Consider the following 17,917-nt stretch of genomic DNA (forward strand, 5'->3'; position numbering starts at 1 on the left):
CCTTATCAGATGATATGGTTTGCAAATATTTTCTCATGTTCCATAGGTTGTTTTTAATTTTGTTGATGGTTTTCTTTGTTGAGCTTGACGTAGTACCACTCTTGGTGCTTTTGCTGTGCTTTTGGTGTCAAATCCAAAAATCACTGCCAAGAACTTACTGTCTGTTTTCTTCTAGGAGTTTTATGGTTTCAGGTCTTTAATCCTTTTTCAGTGGCTTTTTGTGTAGGGTATAAAATAGTGGTCCAGTTTTTTTTTGTTTTTTGTTTTTTTTTTTAGTGGTCCAGTTTTATTCTTTTGCATGTGACTACTTTTTAGCCTTAAAAAAAAGGAAACCTGGCCATTTGCAACACCATGGATGGACCTGGAGCACATCATGCTAAGTGAAATAAGGCAAACACAGAAAGACAGATACTGTATAACCTCATTTACATGTGCAATCTAAAGGAATCAAACGCAAATAAACAGAGAGTAGCATGGTGATTGCCAGGGTGGGGGTGTGGGAGGAGCAACAGGGAAGGGAGGAGATGGTCAAAGTTTCAGTTATGCCAGATAAATAAGTTCTGGAGATCCACTATGTACCATAGTGCCTCTAGCTAACAATACTGTACTGTATACTTAGAATTTTCTAAGAGAGTAGATATTATACTAAGTGTTCTTACCACATACATAAAAAAGAATAATAAGACAGGAGAAAGCTTTGGGAGATAATGGATATGTCTATGGTTTTGATGGTGGTAATGGTTTCATGAGTATATACTTATCATCAAACTCATATACATTAAATACATATACACCACTTTTTACATGTTAACCATACCTTACTAAAGTGGGTTAGTAAATCTCTGTGAATTTCAGTTCTTAGAAAAAAGCCTTTCAAGGAACTGAATTGGAGTTAAATTATATTTTCGCATAGGTTCTTGTTATTCTTGGCATTTATAACTTGTATTTATATCTTTATTTGTACAATCATGTGATTACATCTGCCTCTCCTCCAAGACTGTAGTGTGAGGAGGATAGAAAACAGGTCCATTTTGCATCCATTGTATCCTAAGCTGTAATGCTGAACACACAGCAGGGACCCCATAGCTATTTGTTGAATGAATAGATCTAGTTTTTTAAAAATATATTTTTTATTGATTTCAGAGAGGAAGGGAGAGAGAGAGAGAGAGAGAGAGAGAGAAGAAACATTAATGATGAGAGAGAATCATTGATTGGCTGTCTCCTGCATGCCCCCAACTGGGGATCTAACCTGCATCCCGGGCATGTACCCTTGACTGGAAGTGAACCTGGGACCTTTCAGTCCGCAGTCCGACACTCTATCCACTGAGCCAAACCAGCTAGGGCTAGAATCTAGTTTCTTGTCTGATTCTGAAGAGAAGCAGAGCCTCTAAAAGAATGGCATTTGAAAAGTCAGACCAATTGTGGAGTCTCAACATGAAGGCAGCTAGAACTGAGCTCAGAACTCAAGCGTAGAGAAGAATGTGAGTTGCAACAGACATCACCTTCCACATTCTGCAAGCTTGGCCTCTATTAATTAGGTTATTGTTGCTCATAGTTCTCCATACTGCACACTACTTACTGTAATTGTAATTATGCATTTATTTGTGTGGTCATTTGATTATTGTATGTCTTTCCTCCATGACTACAGAGATTATGGACATTTTGTCTTAACATTGTCAAAATATAAGACTTTTAAGGCAAACATAGAACTAGGAAGTTGCATGAAATAGGATAAATGAACTGGAAAATGAGTCAATTAGGCATATGTATTTGGAACACAGTGTTGGGTCAACCTTCTTTTCCAGCTCTTACTGTTGTCTAGTTCTTGCATTGTCAAGTTCACATAACTGCCTGATGTTCTGACAGGTGTTTAGAATATGTCTAACATATTGTTTGAGGATAATGCCCGGGAATGCCTGAGAATGCATTTGTTCATTCAACAAATATTGAGAAGTGCAAGATTACAAAAATACGGTCCTTACCTTACAAATACGTAATGTGGAATACGCATACCACTTCCCTTCTCCATCCCTACCCCACCCTTGGTTTGTTCTTTTTTTTTTCTTTATTGATTAAGGTATTACATATGTGTCCTTATCCCCCCATTTCCCCCAACCCCCACCCAAGGTTTGTTCTTGATTCTGCATTCAGTTTAGCTCAAATCCAAGGAGACCATAACAAATCAAGGAATATACACTGGTTTCTGGCCCTCTGTCTGTGCCTGAGATGCTCCCATTAGCGAGGGGGACTGTCAGTGTCTTGGATCCTCCACAGCCTGAGCATCCCCTTTCTCTGTATCTGTGTGGCATGAGGCCCCAACAATGAGACTTGGCTCCAGCTCTGTGCAGGGACTCTCCTGCCAGTGAAGGAAGGAAGTATGTAGGGCACTAGACTTGGTTTCATCCTAGATCAGCCACACACTCATTAAATGGCCTTAGACAAACTCCTTTTCTCCCTCTGGACCTTGATTTCCTAAAAGAAAATGAAAAAAAAAAAAGAATAAAAATTGGATAAGTTCTTTTTCAGGGCTCACTTTCTAACTTTCTACCCATCACTGTATGACTATCACTGAGAAACCACAAAAAACAACAAAGATTCATGGTTTTTAGTTTTATAACAATCTTGTTTTGTTAAACATTATTTTTAAAATATTTCTAAAATAGCAAGTTCAACCCTTTATGAGGTCTCTGGCAGAAAACAGATGAAGATTAACAAGCTCTAAAGTATGAAATGGCAATGAAGTTCATCAGCAAAGGGAAGGTTTCACTCTGATTTTGAAGATCCTTTGGGGGAGGGAGGGCGGGTTAGGGCAGCTTCTGTTTGGATAAGCCTGGATCAAGTAACAGGCAGCGGGAGAGGGCTTGGATAGTTCAGAACAGTTAACATTTATTGAGCACCTGTTAGGTGTCAGGCACTGTCCTAATTGCTTTGCATATATTATCCCATTTAATCCTCTCTGCTACAGAATGTCATTCAAACAGAAAATTAAAAGAGTTCTTTTCTAACAGGGCCAGCAAGGAGCAGGATGCTTAGCATCAGGAGAAATGTGCTAAGGGAGCAATTAGGATTGCATTTCATTGAGTTTGTGGCTCTGCTGGTGTTTATGTTATTCACCAAAGGCTTTCTAGAAGTCTTCTTGGTCGTGGGAAGAGCCACTAGGTATCCCATGTCACTGCAGCTTAAATCCCATGTTTAATTATAAAAGACAATGGAGAAGAATGAGGTGGGCCTACTAAAGAGGAAAAGACAAGTAGGTGGAGAAGGTTATGTGTTTGGTCTAGATTTGTTTACCCAGAGGATGTTCATGCAGTTATAAGTGGGTGAGTAGTTCGAAAAGGTGACTTCAGAAAATTAGTAGGAGGACGTGATTGTATGATAAAATCACTGTTTGTTTGCAGGGGACTCAGAAGCCAAATTATGTGTGGTTGGAAGTAACAGCTATAAACAGCTACTGGAAGTGCTAACAGGCAACAGGGGAAGTTAGGGTGTAGGGCTCACCATAGAGAAAGGATAAGGGAGGCTCAGGGATGTGTGCAGGAGGGAAGCACGTGGTAGAGGGAAGGACTGAGGAGGGAGAAGGGAGAGAGGGAGAGAGCCTGATGATCCAACTCTCTCTTCAGTTGACCTACTTAGGTCTCTCAGTTTCCTCAAAACCAATATTTCTCACCTTTTTGAAAAAACAAATTCAACCCCACAGTATTCTAAATAGTGACTTTATTATAAAACAATATGCATTTAAATTTGTTTTATTCTATTACAGAATTTTATAAAAATTGCCCCAGTATTTCCCAGCTCATTAAAAAAAAAACATAACCCAATTGTTTAGACCTGAGACCTGGAAATCATCCTTGATTCTGTCCCTGACCTCCTGTATTCATAAAATAAAATTTGTTGAGCTTCTTCCATGAGCACATTGTGTTTCCCATTCATGGGAGCTCCCGCCATTCTGGTGTAGGAAGTCAGACAATGAACAAAATAAAAAATGAAATGATACAACATGATAAAGATGGAAAGCGCCAAGAAGAGCAATATGGCAGAAAGGGTTGTAAGGATTGCTCATGAGGGGGCATGCAATTTTAAAGTACATGGTCACAGGGGGCTTTGTGAGGAACATTTGAGCAAAGATGTTGAAAGAGTTGAACATTTGAGAAAGAGTTGAGGGGCTGAACCATGAGGATATCCAGACATCCTGGGGAAAATGTTTTTGGCAGCGGGAACAGAGGAACATGACTTGTATGTTCAAGGAACAGTAAGGCCAATACACCCGACTCCCCCTGCCTTAGGCTCTTGTATCTACCTGGAACAGTCCCTCCAGCCACACCCCTCACCCCTGCTCTTCATAGACCAGTCCCTTCACGTCTCCAGGCTTCTCTCATCTGAGATGCTTCCTCCTGATTTTAGGGGGATACAAACATTCAATCCACAATAATATACATATGAATTGTATTATTAGGATAGAGGAAGTAAGCTTTGTAAGTAATAAAGATCATATAAACTGTTTTCAACATTCTCTTAAAGGATATAAAGGGCAGCAGGTACAATATTAATACTTGAAGAAGTGACATTCTTTTAACTTGTAAAATGATATTTTTAGTGTATTCATTTCTCTGTAATTATTGCTGTACTTATTTTGGTTCCCATGGGAACCTAGACATAGATTTTTCCTATTTCCCCCACCCCTCTGGGCTTCCACAAAGAAAAACGGACCACAAGGGAGTCTTCAAGAACTGCTTCAAGATTCATTGTTCATCAGGTGGAAGAGAATGATGAACACTTGCTGGGATAGCTCAGTGCCAGATGCTGTGCTTGGTATTGTGGGAAAAGAGGGGAACAAGCTATCATGCTTACCAGGGAGGGCCACCAAAACTAGTTCTTTTCATTTTGTCACATGCTCATTAATAGAATTTGTGGAATTTAAGTCTCTATGGATATAGAATCCTAAGATGTGAGAAACAGAAGGAAATCGGGGTCTAAGTGTAATGCTCTTGCTTTATGGGTCAGAAATCTGAGATGCTTGGAAGGGAGGCTAAAGTAGCTTCTCAGGGCCAGGAACCATAATAAGTGAGGCCATATGTTCTCTTCATTGAGGCTCAAAATTTAATTTCTTCCTATTGAATTCTCATCTCAGAAGAGTCCGTTGCGTCACAGTGGGATCACAATGCTACCTTAAATATTCGTCTCATGAAGCCGGAACACGTGTTTTCCCTTCTGGTTTTATGTTTGGATATGGTAATACCATTTTTTTAAAAACTGCCTTCCTTGTTGACATTTTCATTGAGTCTTTCCTCCAACTACCCAAAATAATGCAATGCATAACATGGAGCAAAACGTATAGAATCATCCAAATGCTTATTCTTGCTTATGAACTGCCAGATTAAAGACTTGCCTTGAGCAGGAAGAGAGTGTAGAACAAACGATAGAAATAATGAGGTGCCTGGCACTGAGCCTAGAGGTTTGTAGCAAAGACACACTGAAGCCGTTCAGCACTCGCGTGCATGAGCTACCTCACAGGTTTCCACCTCACAGGTGAGCAGAGGTTCTGAGAGGCTGGGCTTCAGGATAGAGTTTAGAGCCAGCATCCAAGTCCAGCTATGGGAGAATTAAAGTTTGAGCTCCTGATCTCTTCATTTGACTCATCAAAAGACAATAAATTGATTCAAAAGTGTAGTCATTTTACATCCTCGGTTCCACAGCCTGTGTGTCATAGATGGATGTATGAGGGAGCAGTTTCCACTGTGTTTAGAGCCCTGAGAAGGATTTAATTTCACCGGACTCTGTGCTACAGGCTGTGAGAAGTCTCATTAGACAGCCTGGCTGAGGCAGATCAACCCTAGTGCCTTTGGTGACAGTTTCAATATCTTATTAATTCCTGTCCTGCAACTCTATCTACTGATTCCTCTCTTTTCTCTAGCCTGTGTCTGCTCAGAATATTTTTGGATTCTTTGGCCAACAGCTAAGTCAATCCTTACTTAGCAGGATTGGTCATAAACACAAAAGTGCACATGCATGCACACACATGTGCACACACGCACACCACAATTTGCCTCTTCTGGTTTACAATTCATTGTCAGCATTTTTCTGATTTTAATACTGACCCAAAACTATCTTTACATTCTTTTAATGATTATTACAACTCTGCTTGTCTGTTAACTTTTTATTTTTTGTTAATCCTCGCCCGAAGGTATTTTTTTTCCATTGATTTTTAGAGAGAATGGAAGGGAGGGGGACGCGAGAGAAACATCGATGTGAGAGAGACACATCAATTGGTTGCCTCCTGCACTTGCCCCAACTGGGGCCAGGGATTGAACCTGCAACCCAGGTACATGCCTTTGACCAGGAATCTAACCTGAGACCCTTCGGTTTGTGGACAGACATTCTAACCACTGAGCCAAACCTGCCAGGGTTGTCTGCTAACTTGTAATCATTGGTATAGATAAATAGGACTACAGCCACTGTGAAGTAGCTGGGTTTTAATCAACAACACAAGCATAGTGCTTTTTTTTTTTTTTTTTTTTTTGTCAATCCAGGAAGAGATTCAAATAGCGGTAGCAACTGTTCACTAGAGGTAATGCATTTTCCTATAACTCCTTTGTGGATACAATGCCTTCGCCCAACAGGTGGCTCTCTAGGGAAGATTTCAGGCTTGGTGGTGGCCATCCATACTCCTAGCATTAACAATGCAAATGACTCTTTTATGTCTATGTCTAGGCCAATCTCTCACTCAAAGTCTTTTTCTTTAATAAAAATTTTGAATTTTATTCTTCATCATTACACTGTGTGGTGCCAGTTTGTTTGTTAGTTTTTTATGTGCCTTGGGCATGAAACAGCTCTGGCCACCGACACAGGCATCAAGCTGGGATGAACTAACGACTGTACATCTGCTTTGCCCCTGATGGGTATAAGAGCAACACCACCAACAGGTGTCTCCTTGCCCATTGCCAGGGGGTGTGTGATGCCAGTTTTAAATGCAAAACATTGAGCTCACATGAGGTCTCACCAAGATCTCCGATTGTGTGTTTCGTAGTTTGTACATGCAAATGCATTTTGTTCTCACTGGAACAGTGAAAAGACCGAAAGATAGATAGTAGGACAGTTGTTGTAATTGTGGTAAAATACAAGTAACAAAATTTACAGTGTAACCATTTCTAAGGGTACAGTGCATTCTCACAAAAGTTCAAATTGCTGTGCAATCATCACCACCATCCACTTCCAGAACCTTCGCATCTTCCCAAATGGAAACTGTCATAAAACACTGCTTCCCCCTCCCTTCCCACAGCCCCTGGCATCCAGCATTCTCTGCCTCTCTCTATGACCTTGACCTCTCCAGGTGCCTCAGACACAGGGAATCCTGCAGTGTGTGTCCTTTTGTGACTGGCTTATCTCACTTAGCACATCCTCAAGGCTCCTCCAGGTTGTAGCAGGTGTCAGAATCTCCCTCCTTTCCAAGGCTGAGTAATATTCCTTCCTACAGCTGGACCTCCATTGCTTAGACACCATAGGTCCGTGGACACCTGCATGGCCCCCACCTTTGGGCCATTGTGAATAGTGCTGCTGTGAACACAGGTGTGCAGGTAACTTAGGTTCTGCTTTCGGTCCCTTTGAGTAGATACCCAGAAGTGGGATCGCTGGACTCACCCAGAGACAGACAGAGATGGAAAGAAACAGATAGAGACAGACAGACAGAAAGAGATAGAGACGAAATAGATGGATTGATGGAGAGAGCCAGAGAGAGAGACAGGGAGAGACAGACAGAAGGTTGCTGAGCTGGTCCGAGAGATGGAGGGAGGGCCCCTGCTCGCTCTGGGCTGCAGGCACTGAACCAGCATGCCTTGCTACAAATCCAGTTAGGCAGCCTGGCTGGAAGGTGCTGGGATTTCCAGCTCCCTCACTGGCTGGTCAAACTATATAAAAGCCTCCCCAGGCCCCCGGGGGGTAGGGGGCAGGGTTCCCAACTCAAATATATCATGTGGTGACAAGTCGTTTGGCCTAAAGAAGACAGCCTGGAGAACCCAGCTAGTTCTCACATCAGCACCATGTTGTCCAGTGTGAACTATCTTGTGGTTGAGGTTGGTTTGGGTGGTTTTCAGGGGAAGTGTAAGTGGCCCTGGCTCAAGAGATGCGCTCAGACCTCTGTGGGCGTGTGGGCGTGTGGGCGTGTGGGCGTGTGGGCGTGTGGGTGTATGGGCGTGTGCATCTGTACACGTGTGGTGTGAATGTGTGTGCGCGTTGCTGTTTGTGGCTCAGAATGAAGGACAGGTTTTGACTCCACAACCCTCACCAACATGGGCGCTGACAGTTCCCATTTGTATAGCAGTGCCTTCCTGTCTTCTCCATGTTGATGCCCTCATCTGCACACCCCAACCCCCAGAGGATGGGTACTGAGACAACTTTATAGAGGAAAAAACAGCAGCTTACAGAGGTCCCTCCACGGCACAAACTGGGGCATGGTGGCCAGGACTTGTACTCAGCCTCTAGGAGCAGAGTCCTCTGCTCTTTCCTCCACATGCTGCAGCGACATCCTGCCAGGCACTTCCCTCAGAAATAAGAGGGTACAAATCTGGAATCCAAAGTCTTATCTAAGTCTTATCTGAGACCTGGCTGGGGGAGGCTGGGGGGGGGGGCGGGGGGGGGCAGGGGGGTGTGGGGAGAACAAAAACAAAAAAACACCTCCACAAATACTGCTGTGCCTACTGCCACCTAGTGGCAGCATACAATAATTGCAGGGAAACTTTGCATCTTAATTGGCAACAGACACAGGCCTGCAGGTATGGAGATGACCCCAGAGCAGACTTCAAATCCGATGAGGCAGAAGGTGCTGGAGGCCAGGCTTAAGTGGAGGTGGCAGGAAGGGAGTGGGCTTTGCTCCGTGCCCAGCCCTGTGCCAGGTGCTCACCGTCCAGATCCTCTCTAATCCTGCACAAAAAGAGAGAGGGAGTGAGGAAGGAGGGGCCAGCTGGAGTGTATTTTTGGATTGCTTCTCAGAAATCTCCTCCTCCTCCTCTGACACCATGACAACCAGGCTGCAGTTGGGGGAGCTGCCTGTGAGCTAGGCTGGGTTGAGGGGGAGGTGGGCTGGGGGTAGGGACCTCTGCTCCCCCTCTCTGAGCCTCAGTTTTGGTATCTAGAATATGGGTACGACAACCCAGTTGCTGGCTCCTGTCAACCCAGGTGCTCCAGGAAGCAGAGGCCCAGGCTGGACTCATCAGGAGGAAGGTTTGGGAGGTAAGGGCGGGACTGGGGAGTACCCTGCCTCATCTTTCAGCTGGGGGCTCGGCAAGGCGGTGAGTAGTCCTCAAGCCACGTAACCTGCACTTCCCACCGAGCAGCCTGCCCTGGTGCCCACTGCACTGTCACTGCCAAGGAGCCCCCTGGAGGAGCGGGAGACAGGGCCGAGGCACAGACACAGGGATGGATCTCCCTGTGAGCCCTGCAGCGAGAGGTCTAAGGGGTCTCCCCTGCTGGGGCACAGGGCTCACCAATTCCCAGAACCCGGTCAAAGCCCCAAAAGGAGGGGCAGGAAGGGGTCTATTTCCTGGGGCTGCTGCTCCGATGACCACAGACTGGCCTAAACAAACAGGAACATGTGCTCTCCGTTCTGGGGCCAGAATCTGAAATCAGGGTGTCTGGGGCTGTGCTCCCTCCCAGGGCTCCAGGAGAGGGTCCTTCCTGCCTCTTCAGCTTCTGGGGCTCCTGGCCACATCCCTTCAATCTTCACGTGGCCCCACCCCCTTGTTCAGGCGCCTTCCCTCCAGTGTTCATGTGGCCCCGCCCCCCTGAGACCTTGCATGGTCTCTGTTTCCAAGTGCCACCTCCCTGGTTGGCTGGCTGCCCCCTGCTCTCACCCCTGTCAACAGTCCCTCTGCCAAAGTCCTTCCAGAAAATCGTTTGTGCGTGCCATCTCTCCCCTGCTGGGACTGTGACAGCTGGGATTGAAAAGGAGACAGGAGAGCAGTGGCCCATCCAGAGTCCATGCAAGGGGTCCAGAGGGGCCTGTGCAGTCCCTGGAAGCCTGGGAGAGGGAAGGGTGGTGAGGCGGGGATGCTGATTAGGAAGCAGAATGCCCTCAGGGCAAGTGGGGCACACACACAATCACCCCACATTCCTGTGAGGAGCAGCTGTGGCCCATTGTACAGGTGAAGCTACTGCAGCACAGAGAGGGCGAGCGACTTCCTCAAGGGCACACAGCGGTAAAAGGGCAGAGCTAAAAATGGAACCCTGGGCTGCCCACAGCCTGTGTCTCCTTTACCTGTGACCTCTGGGTAAGCGGCCCCTCATCCTGTGCCCATTTGCTCTGATGGGCTTCACCCTTCCCCTCACCCCCCTCCTTTACCCCTAGTGGACAGGGGTCCTGTCATTGGACCAGTGCCTCTGGGCGGCTGCTCTCCTTGTCTTGCGGTCCCTCCCAGCTGGTAATCTTGGCAGAGTGGGGGTGAGGGCCTTGTGCGAAGAATGCCCAGCCTCCCTTCACCCCGCCGTCTGTCTCACTCAAAGTCTTAGTGCTTAACCTTCAAGTGCTTTGGAGACATTGTCTTTGAGCCAAAGCAATTGGACTCACTGGTGTCTAGAACTGTGCTGTCCAACATGGTGGGCAGGTGGTTACTGGGCCCTGAAATGCAGCCCGTCTGAATTGAGATGAATGGTGAGTGGAACACACATGCAACTTCAGAGGCTGGGCACAAGAAAAAGAGTGCAAAGTATCTCATTAATGATTTTTATACGGATGACATGCTGGGATGACATGTATGTATGCAATTAAATAAAACACAATTAAGACGAATTTCACCTGTTTCTTTGTAAAATGTGGCTATTAGAAAATTTCAAATGATAGACTAGTATGTGGCTTGTATATTTCTATCGACAGTGTTGTACTAAAACATCAAAACTGGGAGGGACTTCTGATCCCACCCCCCACCCCCCCCCACCCCCCCCACCCCCCGCCCTCTTTTCATGAGTGAAGAGTGAGAACGGTAAGTCATTCTTGAGTAAGTTTTGCAGGCCTACAAACGTGCCTTAGCACTGACGAGTTATCTCATTGACTCTTGTGAGGTAGGTGCAATGGTTCTGCCCATTTTAGAGATGAAGCCTCCTGAGGGGAAGCAGCTTGTCCGGTGCTACACAGCCTGTAACGTGGGTGCTCTGCGTAGCTTCAACTCCTTGTGGGTATTGGAATGCACAAATACTTCCCAAGACATAGATGCCGTGGGCGTCTCCTCGGTTTTCTCTCACTGAGTCCATCTCCGGTAGCCACTGTACAATGGATTCCCTCCTCAACTATCTTGGCCCCCAACTGTGATCTCATTTTCTCTTTGAAAAGAACCTATGCCCAATGTAAAGGAAAAAATCATTCCCTTGGAGTAGGGACTTTTACGATGACTGCAAAATCGATTTTCTTAACTACCAAAGGCAAAGGCAAGTGGCAAAATGTCAAGCGGAATGACGGAAGGTGAGTTTCGCTTCTGCCCGCAGTGGCATCTTGTCCTGGCAACACGCGCACGCGCACGCGCACGCACCCACACGCGCGTTCCCACACAGAGCAAATCCCTCTTCCCAGACTCTGCAGTTGCAGTGCGGTGACACCTCAGACCTGGTCTCCAAAGTGCATTGAAAGGTGACAACAGCACGCGGGCAGAAACGGTAGGGTTGGTGAATGTCCTTTTAAAGGACAACATTGGGAACCAGCATGCCAGCTCAGCAGGTTTCTCCTGCAGCTGAGAGTGGATTGTTCCTCCGCAGGGGAGTGTCAGACATACTGCCGGTTGGTACTGAGAGGACATGTTATACAAAAAGGACATCGCACTTAGTTCATTTCAGGAGAGGTACCCGAGAGCTGGGAGCAGATGAGGGAAAGGCAGCTCATTCTTCTCATCTCATGCTAACCCTCCGACATAGGCACTGAGTGTAACAGAGAACAAAACTGCCCCTAAGTATTTCAATTGCTTCTCTATCTCTCTGTGTTTTGACAAGCGCATAAAATTGAATTTGTGTCAGTTACATAAACACACATTACCTCCCAGCCCCTCTGGTAAGTTATGTGGGCTTCTTATGGGCCTATCATGCATGAAGGTGCTCCAGGAAGGTGCTTCTGCATCAGTAGGATGTGCAGCATGTGCCTCTGATGGGCTTGCAAGCTCATGAGTTTATTCACTACTCTCAGAAGAGAGGCTGTGTCCCAGATGCTGGCCCAGGAACTGAGGGGTCAGAGATGAATTAAGAGACCATCTCCATCCTTCAGCCGCTCAGAAATGTTAAAGGGTTTGTTCATTTTAAAAAACAAATTGCTCTAAGCATTATGGGTATTGTCCCTAAGGGGTCAGCTGTATAGCTTACATTTTATGTTATTGCCACTATTATCATTATTATTAGAAGGAGGAGGAGGCAGAGTGGAAAGATGTTTGAGCGTCAGAGAAGGCACGGCACCCGTATTGTGGGGACTCCTGTGGAAAAGAGTTAGAGAGACCCGAATGGCAAATGGTTGCTTTTTGCGTTTGAAAGCATTTCTGTTTTAAACTGCGTGGAACGAGTGCAGACCAGAGAACTCACCTGTTAATGAACTAGTGTCACTCTTATATCGGAATCCTGCTCTTTGAGTAATTTTGCTGTGTAAATTTCCAGAAGTTTAAAAACGTCGATCTTGTCCAATTATCTCATTTCTTTAGGTTAGCAAATGAAGCTTAGAAGGAGGGCTATCACGTTTCCAGTTTATTCCCCAGGTAATTGTTTACCTTAAAAAAAATTTTGGCTTCATTCTCCCATTAAGATCTTTATATTTTTCTTTGTTTCTAAAAGCAAATTGGCAGACTCGTTTCAAAGGCGCCTCTGTGTTCTCAGTCTGGAGTTTATTATGTTTGCTGGTGCCGACATGAGAGGATCTACATCAACTTTGTACCTTCTGTTTTCTCTCCTCGAGGTACTTTATGGCCCAGACTGCCTTCTGGATCAGGAAGATACTGGAAGCTGTAAAACGCACAAAGCCAGGCTTTGTTGTCGCGTGAGCGTGCCCAAGGACCCTGGCCCTGAGTGTTGCCACCACGTGGCCCTGTCACATGCTCCTCTGTTTTCCCCACTCCTCTTTCCGGGTCCATCCCTGGATAGAGGATGGGAGAAGCCGGAGTGAAACCTGGCCGCCTGGCCCAGCTGCCCATGCACGGAGGTGAGAGGCTGTGCTTCTCTGGGCCTGTCTGGAGTGTGTGGGACTCACTCTCTGCTTTAGCGGGTTTGTCTCAGGCCACACCTGTCACTGTGCGCCTTGGGGGCTTGGCCCTGGGCACGACCGTGAGGACAGCCCAGTCGCCTTTGGGGCCAGGCTGCTCCATTTCCCAGGGCTCTGAGCCAGGTGTGGTCACGTCACAGTCTTTTGTCTCCTCCACACAGCTGGTACTCCAGAATAGCTGTATTATCCGTGCCCGGGACTCTGTTCCATTCAAAAGTATTTTTAAAACATTTGGAAGAAGGCATATTGCTTCTTTCTGATTACCAAGTAAGACATACTCAATGTAGAATATTTGAAAAACACTGGCGCGTGTAAGTAAAAACAAAACAAGTATGATCTATGATTGTGTCACCCAGAGTTAACCACCGCTAATGTTTTGTGAAATTCCACATAGAGTTTTAATCCTGTACCACAGGCATTTCTGCTCTAGAGATGCTCAGAAATGTGCTGGTAGGCCTTCTGCTTTCTCTCTTAATAATATGTGGTATTTTCCCATATCATCTAACGGTCTATGAGGCCATGCTTGGATACGTTTGTGTGTGAGCATACAGGTGTACACAATGCTTTCTGGCTATTTCTTCCATAATTTAAAGCCTCCATTAGACAGACAACTGTACAGGATTCCTGGCTAACATTCATCTTCACTTGTGGTAGCCATGGAGCCCCCCCAAATCATAGATTGTGATGTTTTACTGCTTACTCTGTGGCTTCTCCATGCCTAATTGCGTTGTCATCCCAGTTTATTTTTTCATCAGAGTTTGCAAATTAAACAATGCAGTGCTTATAGGAAAAGTGACAGTCACCTGCCTATCTTCTCACCACCAAGAATCAGTGGTCTCCAGAGAACAGAATCATTGTTTTTAGTTCACCTATGGAGACTGTTGCATTTGCAAATGACAGAAAAAATCGTCTGAATTGGTTAGAAATAGGTTTATGGAATATAATGAAAAATACAAATTCACAGCAGCTCACACATTTATCATTTATTTTCCCAGGTGAAAGAAGCCTGGAGGTACTCAGTCCATCTTGGCTTTGGAAGCTCCGTGCTCATCAGGGACCAGGCTCTGCTATTTCCCCACTCCCTGTGGCCTTCATTTTAAATGTCCACAGGTTGATTCTAGAAGTCTAAAACAGAAAACAACATTTAAATCATTATGAGTGTGTAAATATTGTCCCTGAAGTCCCAAATAGTATGCTAGGTTATATTTCCTTGCCAGGGGGGTCAAAGAAACAGGTTTGTGCCATTCAAGTTCAAATCCTTGTGTTTTGAAACACCACCAAACACCTTTGCCGTTTCTGTGAATTTTCTAAGATCTTACAGAAGCTAAATCACCTCTTTCCCCCACCCCCACCCCCACCCCCTGCAGAGATCTCTCTTCCATGGTCATGCAGGCCATGTTAGACCAAGTACTCCCCCCCACACACAGCGGCATGGATATCTTACAGCCAAGAGGTAGAGCTGGAGCTCAGAAAAGAATTCTGGGCTGGAGTGCAAAATTTGAGAGTTGTTGGCATACAAATGATAATTGCAGCAAGCATTGTGGATGAAATAGTGTGGGACCTAGAGAGAGGGAAAGAAAAGGAAGGGCTTGACATTTAAGTGTTGGCCTGAGAAGGAGCTGGCAAGGGACTGAGCTTTTCAAATCTCAGTACCGTCGGAGAATCAATGAGCTGGGGGGTAGCAGAGGTGATGTTGAACGTTGCACCTGGAACAGAGGTTCTTGCTTTGCGTTCCTGGCAGATGGCGCCCAGGCTGTGCTTTGGTACCTACAGTGCCAGACGGCTCCAAATGTTGACAGTCTTACACCAACCTGAATTGTCTCTCTATGATATCCTGGCCCCTGTTCTGCTTTAACAGCAGAAATCCAGCCTGATTTTATTGTTTTCTCTGCATAATAGCTCTCAAAATAGTATGAGATAATTAAGTGCCCAATAAAAGATGATCATCAGCCATTCATGTTGTTTATACATTATTGTTAATGATTTTTATTTCATGATTGATCAAAGCAAAGATTTTAAAGTCAGACAGGCTGAGTTGTAATTTTGGTTCTAGCCCTTTTTAGTCAAGTCATGTCATCTGAACATCAAGTTCCTTAACCTTCCTTAGCATAGTGACTAGCAAATAGTATGTGTTCAATAAATGTGTTATTCTATATAATAAAAGGCTAATAATGCAAATTGTCCTCTCGACTGGGAGTTTGACCAGGGGGCGGGGCTGGCCAGCCAACCACCCATGGCCTCTCCCCACAGCGGGCCTGCCCTTTCGGCCCCAATTGGGGCAGGCCGGCCAGACCCCACCTGTGCAAGAATTCATGCACCAGGCCTCTAGTGTAATAATAAATGACAAATAAAGTAATAAATGCCATGAGCTCCATTTGCCGCCTATGCTTACCCTATCAAGTTTTACAATGTGTTGAGATTATCTGTGTCCATCCCTATCCCCTCTAGTTGGCTCTGTGTGCTTTGATAAAAAGGGGTCCATTTTTTCATTCATCATATTCCCCGTGGTTGAACACAGGGCCTGTCCATAGAAAACTAGTAAAATGTTTGTGAGACGATATATGCCAGCTCCCTAGCTACCCAGGTTGCCCTTCTTTAAGCTTGAAATATAGGTCACATCATTCACTAACCATTGTATTGTAAGTGCCTCTTATCATTAGGAGGCTCCAAGGGATCCCACATATGCTCCCACAATCCAAACATGTCAGCCATACTCACTGTGTCCCTCTCCATTCTGACCACCTCCATTGCCGTCAATGCTGCTAGGTGACAGGTCATTGCTACCATTACCCATCATGAGATCACCAATGTCTGTTCCAGGGAATCTGGCTCTGAATGAACTGCCTCCCTGGTGGAAAAACATGGTCTCCTCCTGCTTCATTAGTTGGGCCCTGAACACAGAGTCTTGACTTGTGCCCAGCCTCTCACAAATCCTTTACAAACACTCCTGTTGGTTTGCACATCTGACCCCTTCTCTCTATAGCTCAAAGCAGGCCAAGGAATCTGGAGAGTGAAAGGCCATTCCATATCTGCCTACTTTCCTCTTCTTCCCACTGCAGCTTCTGCTATGATTAGAGCCTCATCTCCTAGTTACAGGACAAAAACTTTCAGGTTTGTGAATGGGACAAACTGATAGAGGGCAGGGAAGGAGGGTCAGTGTGCAAGATGAAGAGACTTGTTCAGGCTGGCCCCAGCCAGTCAAAATTGTCCCATCAAATAGAATATTTATAACTAGAGGCCGGGTGCACATAATTCATGCATGGGTAGGGTCCCTAGACCTGGCCAACCATCAGGGCTGATCGGGGCCTTCCTTCTGGCTGCCGGCCAGGACCTTCCTTTGTTCCATGCTTCCCCCCTGGTGGTCAGCACATGTCATAGCAAGCAATCGAACTCCCGGTCTCCTGGTCAAACTCCTGAGGGGACACTTTGCATGTTAGCCATATATATATATATATTATCCTCAAATAACCTTGTCCGAATTAAAATTCAGTTGTGCCATAAACTGGAAGTGGTAGTGGTTACACAACATTTGTCAAAGCTCATAGTACTGCAACCCCAAACCCAATGAATTTTGCTACAGACAAATTTAAAAATAAATTGTAAAATTTCAGTTGTGCCCAAGTTTTGTCTGGCAGGTCACACTCGTGATGTCTATCTCATCGATTTAGCTGCTCTTGGAAGACTTTGTTTTCTAGTTTTTCTTCCTGATAGGCTAAATATCCATTTACGTGATTTGTATTGATAATAAAACGTGAATTAGTTAACGGCCTTTTCAAACATAAATTGATCAAACCCAACAATAACAGGAAGACTAGAGGACAAAGAACAGCTAAGCACACACACAAAGGACCAGGAGCCTCTTATCTGGACGGCGATAACTCCGGTTGGCTGCCCTTTATCTGCCTCTATTCTCTGCGGCTTAAGGAGGTCGGCTTTTCGGTGTTCAAACAGCAGGTCCATGCAGACTTTGCCTCACAGCAAGTTACTAGAACACCTGTCTTAAACTTGCGGTCTCAGACTCTCTTGCTCAAATCACGTTAATTCCCCTTGGAAGAGACGGGCTACCCGGCGGCTGTTTCCTAGTTTAGAGGCAGTCTGAGCTTCTCCTTCTCTGCCTCCTCATCCACCTGATGTCACTGCATCGGGACCACCTGTTCTGTTTCATAGCCCCTCCTGCTCACAAGTCTATTTCCCCTGAAGCTACATCATCTCATCGAAGTGATTGGTCTCTCATCCACAGGGATGTGGGGTCCCTTGGTTACTGGGTACCTCTGACGCCCTGGAAAGCACAGAAGCTCTGAAAGCAAATCCAATGGTACTGTTCATAGTTCCATCCATTCCACTCTCACCAAGGCAGTGTCCACTCTCAGCCAGGCTCTTTCTGAAGCGCAGCGTCTCTTACCTCTAGGAGCTTAGGTTTCACTGGAGAGTCAGAGAGTAAAACAAGTAAAGAGCACTCACTGAACTAGTCACAGAGTAAGATCAGGACTACAAGTGACATGAACAGAGTGCTACGACAGAGAGTAATGGGATGGGGGGTGAGTGGTCAAGAGGAGACCTCGCTGCAAAAAAAGATGTTTAGGCTGAACCAGAGGAGTAGCATTTCAGGTCTATAAAACAGCAAATGCAGAAGTCCTGAGGCCAGAAAGGGCTGTGCAGGACCCAGCACGGCCATAGCCCTGCACGGCCAGAGCATAGCTGGACGAG

General features: G+C 45.6%; 1 pseudogene; it reads right to left on the minus strand.

Moving 5' to 3' along the window:
- Positions 1–6,803: 6,803 nt before the first annotated feature.
- LOC139011935 (small nucleolar RNA SNORA48) lies at positions 6,804–6,947 on the minus strand (annotated as a pseudogene).
- Positions 6,948–17,917: the final 10,970 nt, after the last annotated feature.

This window comes from Myotis yumanensis, unplaced genomic scaffold (assembly GCF_028538775.1).
Source record: "Myotis yumanensis isolate MYYU_CA2020_CCGP unplaced genomic scaffold, mMyoYum1.0.hap1 SCAF_5, whole genome shotgun sequence".
Classification (NCBI taxonomy): domain Eukaryota; kingdom Metazoa; phylum Chordata; class Mammalia; order Chiroptera; family Vespertilionidae; genus Myotis; species Myotis yumanensis.